Source organism: Triturus cristatus, chromosome 11 (genome assembly GCF_964204655.1).
Source record: "Triturus cristatus chromosome 11, aTriCri1.1, whole genome shotgun sequence".
Classification (NCBI taxonomy): domain Eukaryota; kingdom Metazoa; phylum Chordata; class Amphibia; order Caudata; family Salamandridae; genus Triturus; species Triturus cristatus.
The window spans coordinates 30,440,359-30,455,031 of record NC_140594.1 but is presented as its reverse complement, the minus strand read 5'-3'; the positions used below and the strand labels follow the sequence as shown (position 1 = coordinate 30,455,031).

Below are 14,673 nucleotides of genomic sequence, written 5' to 3'. Positions count from 1 at the left end.
GCTCTGCGTCCTCACGCAGTGCCCAGCTCTGCGTCCTCACGCAGTGCCCAGCTCTGCGTCCTCCCGCAGTGCCCAGCTCTGCGTCCTCCCGCAGTGCCCAGCTCTGCGTCCTCCCGCAGTGCCCAGCTCTGCGTCCTCCCGCAGTGCCCAGCTCTGCGTCCTCCCGCAGTGCCCAGCTCTGCGTCCTCCCGCAGTGCCCAGCTCTGCGTCCTCCCGCAGTGCCCAGCTCTGCGTCCTCCCGCAGTGCCCAGCTCTGCGTCCTCCCGCAGTGCCCAGCTCTGCGTCCTCCCGCAGTGCCCAGCTCTGCGTCCTCCCGCAGTGCCCAGCTCTGCGTCCTCCCGCAGTGCCCAGCTCTGCGTCCTCCCGCAGTGCCCAGCTCTGCGTCCTCCCGCAGTGCCCAGCTCTGCGTCCTCCCGCAGTGCCCAGCTCTGCGTCCTCCCGCAGTGCCCAGCTCTGCGTCCTCCCGCAGTGCCCAGCTCTGCGTCCTCCCGCAGTGCCCAGCTCTGCGTCCTCCCGCTGTGCCCAGCTCTGCGTCCTCCCGCGGCGCCCAGCTCTGCGTCCTCCCGCGGCGCCCAGCTCTGCGTCCTCCCGCGGCGCCCAGCTCTGCGTCCTCCCGCGGCGCCCAGCTCTGCGTCCTCCCGCGGCGCCCAGCTCTGCGTCCTCCCGCGGCGCCCAGCTCTGCGTCCTCCCGCGGCGCCCAGCTCTGCGTCCTCCCGCGGCGCCCAGCTCTGCGTCCTCCCGCGGCGCCCAGCTCTGCGTCCTCCCGCGGCGCCCAGCTCTGCGTCCTCCCGCGGCGCCCAGCTCTGCGTCCTCCCGCGGCGCCCAGCTCTGCGTCCTCCCGCGGCGCCCAGCTCTGCGTCCTCCCGCGGCGCCCAGCTCTGCGTCCTCCCGCGGCGCCCAGCTCTGCGTCCTCCCGCTGCGCCCAGCTCTGCGTCCTCCCGCTGCGCCCAGCTCTGCGTCCTCCCGCTCTGCCCAGCTCTGCGTCCTCCCGCTCTGCCCAGCTCTGCGTCCTCCCGCTCTGCCCAGCTCTGCGTCCTCCCGCGGCGCCCAGCTCTGCGTCCTCCCGCGGCGCCCAGCTCTGCGTCCTCCCGCGGCGCCCAGCTTCTGGGCCCGGGTCCTCCCGCGGCGCCCAGCTTCTGGGCCCGGGTCCTCCCGCGGCGCCCAGCTCCTGGGCCCGGGTCCTCCCGCGGCGCCCAGCTTCTGGGCCCGGGTCCTCCCGCGGCGCCCAGCTTCTGGGCCCGGGTCCTCCCGCGGCGCCCAGCTTCTGGGCCCGGGTCCTCCCGCGGCGCCCAGCTTCTGGGCCCGGGTCCTCTCGCGGCGCCCAGCTTCTGGGCCCGGGTCCTCTCGCGGCGCCCAGCTTCTGGGCCCGGGTCCTCTCGCGGCGCCCAGCTTCTGGGCCCGGGTCCTCTCGCGGCGCCCAGCTTCTGGGCCCGGGTCCTCATTTAGAAGAATCTGAAAACCCACTTGTTTTGATTTGCGCTCTTCTGGAGTCCAGGCACTGCTTGCTTTGTTTAAGCGCTAGGATGCCCTGACTGGGTGAGTTTGTGCGCTATAAATCTCATGTACATTAACAACAATGCTTTAGAGTAGTTTCAATTATAGACGCAGCCAGAAGTCTGACTGGAAGCAGTGTTCAGACTGACTGGCCACTGAGTGTCATGCATCAAAGGGTGTGCTCCGTGAGGGGGTATGCTGTCCCTCATGGTCCTGCGGCCCCACCCTTCACTCTTGAAGCCCCTGCACAACCATCCATGGCTAGTTACAATCTTTACCTACACAGGCCTCGGGGATGGCGAGCTTCACTCAGCAGGCATCAGTGCATGCCCTCTGACCTGATGTCCTGTGTGTGCACGAGTGCAGCTTGAAGCCTTTGGGGAAGGCGCTTGACCTGGTAGATTCTGGGGAGATTGAGGCCGTAAGGTGTGCTCTTGTGGGGCACGGATTTAAGACGCGGGTCCTCAGGGCACGCTCAGGTATCCCATGTGGGGTTTGCACCCACCCCAAGGCTCACCCCTCTCTGTGGGATGTTGTAAACTTCTTTACAAAAGACACACAGATGATGGATGGAATGCAGAGCGAATCAAACATTCTCCCCGAGTCAATGGCTCTGGGTTAAATCCATCGTTCTTTTGCTCACCATTCCGCCGCATTTTAGACCCAGCCATTTGCAAATCTGTGTTAATCATGTGCCTCATGGGAACAGTTCAGCCCGAACTGGAAAGCCAGTTCCTCCCTGGACCGGAAACGAGCATCCTGGGAATGCCTCTGGAGTCCAGCTATCCTGGCTGATGAGGGGTGAAACCCCAAAACGAGTCCTAGGATGCTTATTTCCAGTCTAGGGATTTGCATTTGGCTGGGTTCAAACTGGAGTGGCATGGCGAGCAAAAAAAAAACGATGGATTTACGCCCAGATCTCTGTACTGGGGTGAATGTATGACATTGTTCTGCATTCTGTCCATCAACCGTTGTTTTTGCATTTGTCTCCCCGAGTGGGACGGGTATGCCCAGACGTGGGTCCCCGTGCTGTCCATGCCACTGGAGTCAAGCTATCCTGGCTGAAGAGGGGTGAAACCCCTAAACTGGTCCTAGGATGCTAGTTTCTGGTCCAGGGAGGACCTGGCTTGGCAGTTTGGACTGGACTGTTTCAGTTGTAACTGGTCAGTGAAATACCAAGCAAATACTAAAAACTGGGATGTTTTGCTCTTTCTGGCCACACCTCTGACTCCGCCCATTGACCCAGTCCATGGGTTATTCCCACCCTCTGATTCTCCACCCACAGTTCCCCTACTTTTTTTCCCCCCACTTCGACCACTGTGTATGACATTGTTCTGCATTCTGTCCATCAACTGTTCTTTTTAGGTCTCGCTGAGTCAGCGCGCATGCGCTGCTCGCAGAGACATTTAGTAGGTGAGATTTCTCCTCATTGTTGCATCTTAGGACAAAAGTGTTCCTCCCATGATTGTCTACCCTGGCTCCTCGCCGACCTGAGCCCCTGTTCTACGTGCGATATGTCTACAATTCAAACACTCAACTCACAATCTCTCCCAGTTATTGCATGAACTTGAAACCGAACAAAACAGAAACAGTGAGCAGGGAATGCCTCACTCTGTTTCCGACATGTTCTGTCTTAAGTTGATGCATTTACTGGGAGAACTCCCCAAGATGAGAAAGAGGTGGACGCAACGCTCAACACGGTGAGTTAGCTGGGTTCCCGCTCGCTAGCCCCCTCCTTGCTCTATGGACACAAAGTACGTCTCTGAAATTGTCAAAAAACGTACACAAGAAAGAACCTAGGCTTTTTGTCACTTTGTGTTTCGCAAGTGTGTCGCCCTATTGGGGAAACTGAGTGGCCACTCCCTCCCCGGACCAGCCCAACCTCCGCATGATTCCAGGAGCTCCCACCTGCCCAAAGCAACGAATATCGAGTTCACCACGAGAGGCCATGCAGGAATGAACATCAAGCAGTGCTGTGTTGTGTGAAGACATTGGGCCCGATTCACAAATTCCATTTTGTAGTAGGTAAAGTAGTACCTCAGTAGCACTACAAAATGCAGTACCCGTTAGAGAGGCCAAGGACTGGATGTGAATGCAGTCTGAATACCTTTATGAAACACTCTGTCTGAAAACAGCACTGACTTTAGCTCCGCACCAAAGCTCTTAATCATGCCATGTCATAACCATCTACTCAGAAACCTAAATGCGACGCCTTTCACACTAGGCGCTATACAAGACACTCTGTTGCATGGAACGTCAGAAACACACCATCTGGAACAGGTGAATATTCTTGCAGAATGAGAATGCAAGATGAATTACAGCACGTGAAATATGAAAAAGGACTGCATCCGTGATGGGAGTACTGCACAATAAGGGTTTTACACTCATTCTAGAGAAATTGATCAAGGTTTTGGCTGCAAAGGTTCCATGAACGTAGGGCCCTCTAGGGACCTGTTTCAAAGTCGTTTTTTATCTCACCCACTTAAAGCCCTGCTGTTTGTGCTTCCCATCCAGGATGCACTGACTCTCCAGATGTGACATGGAAGTAATTAACATCTGTAGCAGACAGTCACTGGTGGGCCCTCACCCGGCTGAGAGATTATTTGGGGGTGTCACACGCTATAAACCCCCCTTCAAAATATCCCCCGTCTGGGGTGAATATATTCTACACCTGGGCCTGTGTCATCAGGGTCCCTTCTGGCGCAGGGCACAGTGCGTGTTTCATGTGTCGGGTGGACTTTAAGTGAAGTGATTTAAGCCACACACATTCTCTCCTGGGTGCCCTGCCACCTGAAAGAAATGTAAATGTGTGCGAGGCTGTTTGGGAGCCGGATATCAACATCCGAGGCTGCACGGTGACCACGTTCTTTTGGGAGTTTCTTGTACAGGGTGTTACTAGTTCTGGAATGGATTCTTCTAACGAAAACCTATAAAAACGGTTCGCAGTAGGTTCAGTCTAAATGTGTATTTTTAAAACTATAACATCTGAAAGCACTGCCAGCATTACAACATTGAATCTTTTAGTACATTTTAAGGAAGCCTATCTTATTCTGTAATGCAGTTGTTTTCAACTGTGGCAGCAAATCTCATATTTTGTGTCATACATTTTTTAAACTAATGCTTTATGTATTCACAGTCCCGCTCTCTTTTTATTGTTGTGTTTTTTTTAACTTTAACACTGAGCGTGTCTGTCCTACCTATCCAATTGTCTGTCCTGAAGGCGCATGTCCGCTGTGTAGCATGCACACTTGAACAGGAGACGTGTTTGCTTTTCTATGTGAAATGCTAAGAGGTTAAACAAGCATTGGCATAGCCAATAGGTCTCGCCTTTGGGACCTTATAAGTGTTTAGTTATCCAGCACAATATTTTTGGTGCAACAACATCAACTGTTGCATGGCTAAACACTTTTAGGGTCCCAAAGGCGAGACCTATTGGCTATGCCAATGCTTGTTGCATTTGTAACCTTGTTTACGGCAGCCTCCACGGTAATATGTGGGTTAATGACCGATGGAGGCCCCGATGCAGTTCTTATGACTAGCTCAGCGCTGCGCGTCCAGGCACTAAAGTGACCTTTCAATATCTTTCAATGTTTTCTGTACTTTAAACACGTGCTGGTTTTTGTTGCTTTCGCAAACTCAACAGTACAAACACATCCGATCTTGAGGGTCAAATCCACAAATTCGAGGAGCTGCAAATCCTCCCCGGGCAGGTTCTTCTGCCGGGATCAGATATTGTGCAATCGATCAGGGGTCGGGTTTTATGATTGTGTCGGCGCGTCCTCCGCACCTCAGCAGCCCTGGAAGAGCTCTCCACACAGCTGCAGGCTCTGGAAAATGTGACGGCTTCTCTCCAAGTTTCCCTCCTGCCCGAGAGCTCCGTCACCAGTGGCCGCAGTAATCCGAGGAATGGTGAAGTGTGCGCCGGGCCCCCGGGCTCTCTTGGCACGCCCATTCCTTAGAGTGAACGTGTGTGCTTGTGCCCTGCACCCTTGCACCCCCTGTCAGTGAAGCAGTCCTCCTTCCTGGTACCCTGCATTCCATGTGTCAGTGAAGCAGCCCTCCTTCCTGGTACCCTGCGCCCCTTGGGTCAGTGAAGCAGCCTTCCGTCCTGGTACCCTGTACTCTGCACTCTGCACCCCTTGTGTCAGTGAATCACCCTTCTGTCCTGTGAGTGTGCGCCCTGCACCCCCTGTGTCAGTGAAGCGGACTTCCTTCCTGGTACCCTGTCCCCTGCACCAGTGAAGCAGCCTTCCTTCCTGTGAGTATGAGCCCTGCACTCCTTATGTCAGTGAAGCACCCTTCCTTCCTGTGAGTGTGCGCCCTGCACCCCTTGTGTCAGTAAACCAGCCTTCCTGGTACCCTGCACCCTTGCACCCCTTGTGTCAGTGAAGCAGCCTTCCTTCCTGGGACCCTGTACTCCTTGTGTCAGTGAAGCAGCCTTCCTTCCTGTGTGCGTCCTGCACCCTTTGTGTTAGTGAAGCACCCTTCATTCCTATGAGTTTGCGCCCTGCACCCCTTGTGTCAGTGAAGCAGCCCTCTTTGCTGGTACCATGCGCCCTTTGTGTCAGTGAAGCAGCCCTCCTTCCTGTACCCTGCACCCTTGCACTCCTTGTGTCAGTGAAGCAGCCTTCCTGGTACCCTGTACCCTGCACCGCTTGTGTCAGTGAAGCACCCTTCCTTCCTGTGAGTGTGTGCCCTGCACCTTTGTGTCAGGGAAGCACCCTTCCTTCCTGGTACGCTGTACCAAGCACATCTTGTGTCAGTGAAGCAGCCTTCTGTCCTGTGAGTGTGCGCCCTGCACCCCTTGTGTCAGTGAAGCAGCCTTTCTTCCTGTGAGTGTGCGCCCTGCACCCCTTGTGTCAATGAAGCAGCCGTCCTTCCTGGTACCCTGCACCCTTGCACCCCTTTGTCAGTGAAGCACCCTTCCTTCCTGTGAGTGTGTGCCCTGCACCCCTTGTGTCAGTGAAGCACCCTTCCTTCCTGTGAGTGTGTGCCCTGCACCCCTTTTGTCAGTGAAGCACCCTTCCTTCCTGTGAGTGTGCCCCCTTGCTCACCTTGTGCCAGTGAAGCACCCTTCCTTCCTTCCTTGTTCCCTACACCCTTGTGTCCGTGAAGCAGCCTTCCTTCCTGGTACCCTTTGCCCTGAACCCCTTGTGTCAGTGAAGCACCCTTCCTTCCTGTGAGTGTGCACCCTTGCTCACCTTGCATCAGTGAAGCAGCCTTCCTTCCTGTGAGTGTGCCCCCTTGCTCACCTTGCATCAGTGAAGGAGCCTTCCTACCTGTGAGTGTGCGCCCTGCACCTTTGTGTCAGGGAAGCAGCCTTCATTCCTGTTAGTGTGCCCCCTGCACCCCCTGTGTCAGTGAAGCAGACTTCCTTCCTGGTACCCTGCACCACTTGTGTCAGTGAAGCATCCTTCCTGTTACTCTGCACCCTTGCACCCCTTGTCTCAGTGAACCAGCCTTCCTTCCTGGTACCCTGCACCCCTTGTGTCAGTGAAGCACCCTTCCTTCCTGTGAGTGTGCGCCCTGCACCTTTGTGTCAGGGAAGCAGCCTTCCTTCCTGGTACGCTGTACCAAGCACACCTTGTGTCAGTGAATCACCCTTCTGTCCTGTGAGTGTGCGCCCTGCACCCCTTGTGTCAGTGAAGCACCCTTCCTTCCTGTGATTGTGCCCCCTGCACCCCTTATGTCAGTGAAGCGGACTTCTTTCCTGGTACCCTGTACCCTGCACCCCTTGTGTCAGTGAAGCATCCTTCCTTCCTATTACTCTGCACCCTTGCACCCCTTGTCTCAGTGAAGCAGCCTTCCTTCCTGGTACCCTGCACCCTTGCACCCCTTGTCAGTGAAGCACCCTTTCTTCCTGTGAGTGTGCTCCCTGGACCCATTGTGCCAGTGAAGCAGCCTTTCTTCCTGAGAGTGTGTGTCCTTGTGCCCAGCACCCCTTGTGTTGGTGAAGGAGTCGTCTTTCCTGTGAGTGTGCGTCTTGGTGGCCTGCACCCCTTGTGTTGGTTCTGTGGCCTTCCTTCCTGTGCGTCCTGGTGCCCTGCACCCCTTGTTGCAGTGAAACAGCGAGCCGAAAGCACACTTGGCACGTGTCCGAATGGCTGAGAAAACTCACACGTCCATAAAATAGAGGTGTTTATGGTAGCCATGTGAGTTTAACTCAAAATGAAAATATGTCCTTGTGCGTGTTGTGCACTGTATTGTAGCAGTTCAATTCACATTACAACATTAATGTATTTATTGAGATCAGTATATAACGACCGACTCAGAGATTTCAAGGTGTCTCTTCTCCTCCAGTATGTCGCAGGTGTCTTCTGCACTAGTATTGCCCAGGTGTCTCCTCTTCTTCAGTATGTCCGAGGTGTCTCTTCTGTTGTAGTAACAGTCCAAGTGTCTCTTCTGCTGTATTATGGCCCAGGTGTCTCTTCTTCTCCAGTATGTCGCAGGTGTGTCTTCTGCACTACTATGGTCCAGGTGTCTCTTCTGCACTATTAAGGTCCAGGTGTGTCTTATGCACTAGTATGGTCCAGGTGTCTCTTCTGCACTAGTATGGTCCAGGTGTCTCTTCTGCACTAGTATGGTCCAGGTGTCTCTTCTGCACTAGTATGGTCCAGGTGTCTCTTCTGCACTAATATGGTCCCGGTGTCTCTTCTGCTGTATTATGGCCCAGGTGTCTCTTCTGCTGTAGTATGTCGCAGGTGTCTCTTCTGCACTAATATGGTCCAGGTGTCTCTTCTGCACTAGTATGGTCCAGGTGTCTCTTATGCACTAGTATGGTCCAGGTGTCTCTTATGCACTAGTATGGTCCAGGTGTCTCTTATGCACTAGTGTGGTCCAGGTGTCTCTTCTGCACTAGTATGGTCCAGGTGTCTCTTCTGCACTAGTGTGGTCCAGGTGTCTCTTTTGCTCTAGTATGTTCCGGTGTCTCTCTTGCTCTAGAATGGCCCTGGTGTATCTTTTGGTCTAGTATGGCCCGGGTGCCTCTTCTGCTGTAGTATGGCCCGGGTGCCTCTTCTGCTGGAGTATGGCCCGGGTGCCTCTTCTGCTGGAGTATGGCCCAGGTGTCTCTTCTGCTCTATGGCCCAGGTGTCTCTTCTGCTCTATGGCCCAGGTGTTTCTTCTGCTTGAGTATGGCCCAGGTGTCTCTTCTGCTCTATGGCCCAGGTGTCTCTTCTGCTCTATGGCCCAGGTGTCTCTTCTGCTCTATGGCCCAGGTGTTTCTTGTGCTTGAGTATGGCCCTGGTGTCTCTTCTGCTCTGTGGCCCAGGTGTCTCTTCTGCACTAGCATGGCCCGGAAGTCTCTTCTGCACTAGTGTGGCCTTTGTATCTCTTCTCACCAGTGTCGGAAGCACACCAGAACGGCTCCGGTATTTCACCTGTAAATGAAAGGCGCACACACTTCGTGTGCACAAGACGCTCTGTGTTTGAGTCGACGCAGTGAAGGTGTCTGCAGGTTTCCACTCAGACGATCCCTCCCCGACTGTCCCTGCTCCGGTCTCGCACCCCTCCCGTGCACACGAGACAGGTGTGACCACGTCTCACGTCTACACACGGCAGGGCCCGGGGGACCCGGGCGATGAAGTCACCCGCCTGGAAAAGGCTCCCTCGTCATCCGGCGATGAATGAACACAACGCTGAGCAGTAGGTAGTCAGTGTGTCATGGGCTCTGGTGCAAGGAAGAACATGTCCCGCCCCCCACGACTGTTTAAATTATACAATACAGCAATGATACGGGTTCAGTGGGCCCCACAGGCTTCTGGTCCCGGTGCCACTGCACCTGCTGCACCAATGGAAGGTACGCGCTTGAACTGAGGGGTCCGTACTGTCACCACCGACCGCCTTTCACCAGGCCTCGTTCACTAGGGACACTCGTGCACACAGGCTGCAGTGAGTGAGGTGTGTGTACTAGCTTTTAAAGAACTCGGAATCCACGATAGGGAGCTGAGGACATGCCCTCGGCAGACTGCTGGCCGGGGGTCCCGGAGGAAGGGGGGGTCTCTGCTAACACGGGTGCCCTAAAGAAGAGGGAGTGGTGGGGTTTCCCTGCCAGCATAGGGGCCTTGAGTAAGATGGAGTAGGGGGGGTCACTGCTGGAATGGGTGCCCTGAGTGAGAGGGAGGGGGGGGTGTCACTGCTGGCATGGGTGCCCTGAGTAAGGGGGTGTTACTGCTGGCATGGGTGTCCTAGACAAGAGGGGATGGAGGGGAGGTGTCACTGCTGGCATGGGTGCCCTGAGAGAGGGGGGACGGGGTCACTACTTGCATGGATGCCCTAAAGAACAGCAGGGGGGGGGGGGGGAGTCTCTTCTGGCATGTGTTCCCCGAGGAAGGGGGAAGGTCACTGCTGGCATGGGTGCCCTGAGGAGAAGGGGGTGGGGGGTCACTGCTGGCATGGGTGCCCTGAGGAAGAGGGGGGTCACTGCTGGCACGGGTGCCCTGAGGAAAGAGGGGGGGGTTACTGCTGACATGGGTCCCCTGAGGAAGAGGAGGGATGCACTGTTCGCATGGGTGCCCTGAGGAAGAGTGAGTCACTGCAGGCATGGGCCCCCTGAGGAAGGGAGGGTCACTGCTGGCCTGGGTGCCCTGAGAGAGAGGGGAGGGGGTCACTGCTGGCATGGGTGCCCTGAGGAAGAGGAAGAGGGGGGGGGGGTCACTGCTGGCATGGGTGCCCTGAGAGAGATGGGAGGGGTCACTGCTCGCATGGGTGCCCTAAAGAAGAGCGGGGGGGTCACTGATGGCATGGGTGCCCTGAGGAAAGAGGGCACTGCTGGCATGGCTGCCCTAAGGAATAGGGTGGGGGGTCACTGCTGGCATGGGTGCCTCAAGGAAAGCGGGTTCAATGCTCGCATGGGTGCCCTGAGAAGAGGGCGGGGGGCGTCACTGCCAGCATGGGTGCGCTGAGGAAGAGGGGGGGGGGGTTACTGCTGGCACGGGTGCCACGAGGAAGGAGGAGGTTACTGCTGGCATGGGTGCCCTGAGGAAGAGGGGATATTCACTGCTGGCATGGGTGCCCTGAGGAATAGGCGAGTGTCACTGCTGGCGTAGGTGCCCCGAGAGAAAGGGAAGAGGGGTCACTGCTCTCATGGGTGCCCTAAAGATGATCGGGGGATGTGAAGGTTACTGCTGGCATGGGTGCCCTGAGGAAGAGGAGGGGGGTTACTGCTGGCACCGTGCCCAGAGGAAGAAGGGGGTCACTGCTGGCATGGGTGCCCTGAGGAAGAGGAGCGAAAAAAAACTCCTTGGTGTCTTCAAACATGTGGAGCTAGTGAAAGTGAGGGATAAGCCTGTCCCAAGTCTTGCTTTGCCCAAGATGCCCTGCAAGGGGAATGTTGTGTGCCAGAGTCAATAGGAAACCCCTGAACTTCTGAGGTATGACAAACCTCCTGGTGGCACCAGGCTTGGGGTCTCTACTTTCAGAAAACAGGATCCCATCTTGACATTCCCTGCTTCCTCAGCAGCAGTTTGCTGTCTGAGTTATTTAAGAGGGTGACAGGCCTTCTGCTGCAGACTCAAGTCTTCCCTGGAAGGGCCCCTGCCCCCAGTAGCTCTGCCTTGTCATACCCAAGCCGCTCTGGGACAGTTCCTTCACATGTACTGAGATCATCTCCCTCAGAAGACTGATTTTCACAGAGTCTGAGAGAAGGATACATCTTTACCCTTCCTGCTCCTCCTCTTGTGAGCTGGCTGTCCCAATTTTTTTCAGGATCCAGGGCTCTCTCAGTGCCTAACTTCTTGGCCTGAGCCCTAGTGACAGCAAAGACACTGGCTGAAATTCCCATAATTTCTGCACGAGTCCTGAAGTCCACGTCAGACCAGGCTGAAGTTTGCAAATCATTGCTCAGTAGACAGGCCACAGGTAAGGCTGAGGATACCACAACTCTCTTTGAGCCAGTTACCTGTCCCCAGCAGAGATTGACAACTTCCATGGAATGATCTGTTCTGACATTGCTGGCACTCGTCACTTTGTAAATCTGACCAAGTAGAATCTGCTTAAGAGACACAAGTTTTTCTGTTGCCATAGTGACACTGGCACCTGTGTCCCTGTAAGCTACAGTTTGCTGACCACTGATGAGAGGCTGTTGTCTGTATTTGCCCAAGTTAGTGCGACTTACAAAAAGGGTGGCAAGCTCAGTGCCCATCACAGACTAAAACAGCCTGAGTGGGTGTCCTCACTAGGCCAGAACCCACTTCAGTACTCAAGGTTAATCCAGCTACACTCTTGGGGGCACTACTACCACCAGTGCTATTGCTAGGGTCACTAGTAGGGTTAGGAATAATAGTAGCAGTATTGCTGCTAGACTTGGAGCTATTGGCATCTTTCGCCCTATGGCCTTTTTCCTTACACAAATAGCACTAAGGTTTCTTGTTGGAGGAGGACTAGGATTGGGACCTACTCCCAGAGGAAGATTTTTGGGGACCTTCAGAAGACTTTCTTTTTAGATTTTTCCCCACCTTTTTCTTGGGCCTTAGATGAATCTTGCTTCTTCTGGTTGCCACCACTTTTGTTTCACACTGGTGCGGACCCATTCGTCTTCCTTCTTTCCCAATTCTTGGGAAGAGGTCAGCTAAGAGTTCACCAGGTACTGGTGCAGTTGCTGATTTTGACAGTTAAGAATATGCTCCCTCACAAGTAAATTGTACAGTCCTTCATAATCCTGCAAGTTGCTTCCATGAAGCTAGCCTTCCAGAGCCTTAATAGCAAAATCTGCCCAGTCTTGAGTGTGTGCCTTCTGTGCCCCTAAACTTAACCCTGTATTGCTCAGTGGCTAACCCAAACCCATCTATGAGGGCACTCTTCCAGACTTTGTAATTGTCTGCATCTTCTTCCTTTACTGTCAAGAGTTTGTCTCTACCTTTGTTAGCAAAGGAGAGCCACAGGATAGCTGCCCACTGCCCCGGAGGAACCGTCTGAACTTTACAGGCCCTCTCCGAATCAGTAATCCACTTAAAGATGTCATCACCCTCCTGGTAAGGAGGGGACTATCCTCCTCAATTTCCCACAATCGGAGGAGTGTTCCCTAACGCTAGGCTCACTAGGACTGCCACCTTGGAATCTAATCTCAAACTTTTCCTAGCCCTCTGCACTTCTAGGGTTTCCTTATCTAGGGCCCACTGTTTCTTCTTGATTCTGAGCTTGGCTCTCTCAAGCTGAGCAGGTGGTATTCTCTTTCAAAGGAATCTTCCATCTTGCTGGAGATTGAGGACCCTATTGAAGTGGCCGAGGAGGTAGAATTTACTGAGGACGATCTGGACCCCCGAACCCTTTGTAGCCTCCCAGGAGGAATAAAGGGGGTCCTAACTGCTAGGGCCTACCTCTTTATCACTAGAACTATTTCCTGGGAGACTAGAGTTCTCCAGTAAGGGGTCTTCAGTCTCCTCCTGGACATGCTCAGAAGCAGTGTCATGGGTGTAGGACACCCCTGGCTCATCTTTTGGAGCATCACCACCCCTATCCAAGTTATCCTGCCCATCTGACCTTCTTTCTTGGTAGCAATAACTGTTCCTCAGAGATTACTTCACTTTTAATATGCAACTCTCCAAAAGTCACTTGTAAATAAATCATCATAGTCTTGACCAAGGCCTCCACACCTTCAATCATTGTTTCAATTAAATGCTCAATATTGTGGCTCGAATAATCCTAGCATGAGGCATATTTGCTAATTTTGAACATTTTATATTTTGTTGTGAGCCTCCCAAAAAACGTTTTTTGCTTAAGTGCATCCCATGCACTGCTCATTTGGGACCTTCCACCCTCTGTATTCGTTTGTGAGCTTCACCCACAAACCGTGTCTCTGGTGTTCATCACTAACCCCTCATATCCGAGCTTTGCCACACAACTCATTCTGCATATCTCATTATACCCATCTTCTGTGAGCATCTCATATGTGTGTTTCATATCAGGCGCTTTTACACTGGTAAGCATCTCTTCCACACACTGTACATCTCATTTTTGTGAATATCTCATTCAAGGCTAATTCTTATTGCAAATTTATCTCATAGGGCTTCTTATATTTTTGTGCAAGATAATGCGGGTTAAGTGCACTCTACATTCATATCATCCATCTGCAGTAACGCTTCTCATAGATTTGACAACAACAGTTTCTGTATTGTGTTGTATACTTTGCGATGCATTAAGGGTTTCTCCACCTTTCAGCCACAGGAATGCAGGCCATAAACCTCCAGTGTTTGAGAAACTATTCTTGCTCTCCTTCTTGGGCCCTGCTTAACCAGGGGTTTCCAAAAGGTATCCGACTGACTTCAATACTCTGACGCCCAGAATCCTATACCATACTATTAGACCTGCCAGACTTAGGGTGGTCATCCCTCAAATGTTTTTCCTGCTTACCTCCTCTCTTTGCTGATGCAGGCTCTTTGTTGGCCTTAAGACTGAGCACTTTACCACTGCTGACCAGTGCTAAAGTTCATGTGCTTCTCCCCTTAACATGGTAACATTGGTGTATACACAACGGGCATATTTAATTTACTTGTAAGTACCTTGTACATTGGTATACTACATACCCAGGGCCTGTAAATTAAATGCTACTAGTGAGTCTGCAGCACTGTTTGTACCACCCACACCGGTATCCCTTTAAACATGTCTCAGGCCTGCCCCTGCAGAGCCTGTGTGGGCAGTTTTACTGCCATGTCGACTTGGTATTAAAACCCCCTTGCCAAGCCTTAAACCTCTCATTTATTAGACATAAGTCACCCCTAAGGTAGGCCCTAGGTAGCCCATAGGGCAGGGTGCTATGTTACTAAAAGGTAGGACATGTACTTTTAAGTTTTGCAAGTCCTTGTAGTGAAAAATACCTAAATTTGTATTTCGCTATTCTGAGGGCTACTCCTCTCATAGGTTAACATTGGGAATTCCTCAGTACACTCTTTTAAGCTGTAATTTCTGGTTCGAAAGAAGTAGCTGTACCATGGTTTGCATCTTTGGAATGGCAATAATAAATACCTTATACTGGTAAGGTTGGATTTCATATTACTATTTTAGTTATGCCACTTTTACAAAGTGGACATTTTTCTGCTCTTACAGCTGTGTTCATGTAGGCTGTCTCCAATATACTCCAATATTAGTCCAATTGCATTTTGAGGTTTAGGAATGTCGCGAAGAGCATTGTTTATTCTTCCTTTTTTTCGTCCCACCTTTGTTTGCTTGGTGCATGAAGATGTA

The 14,673-nt window shown here is 53.2% G+C and overlaps 1 protein-coding gene across 2 annotated transcripts in view; it reads left to right on the top strand.

Moving 5' to 3' along the window:
* STX2 (syntaxin 2) overlaps positions 1-14,673 on the top strand; it is a 285,012-nt gene that overhangs the window by 46,738 nt on the left and 223,601 nt on the right. The gene's annotated exons all lie outside the window — the stretch shown is intronic.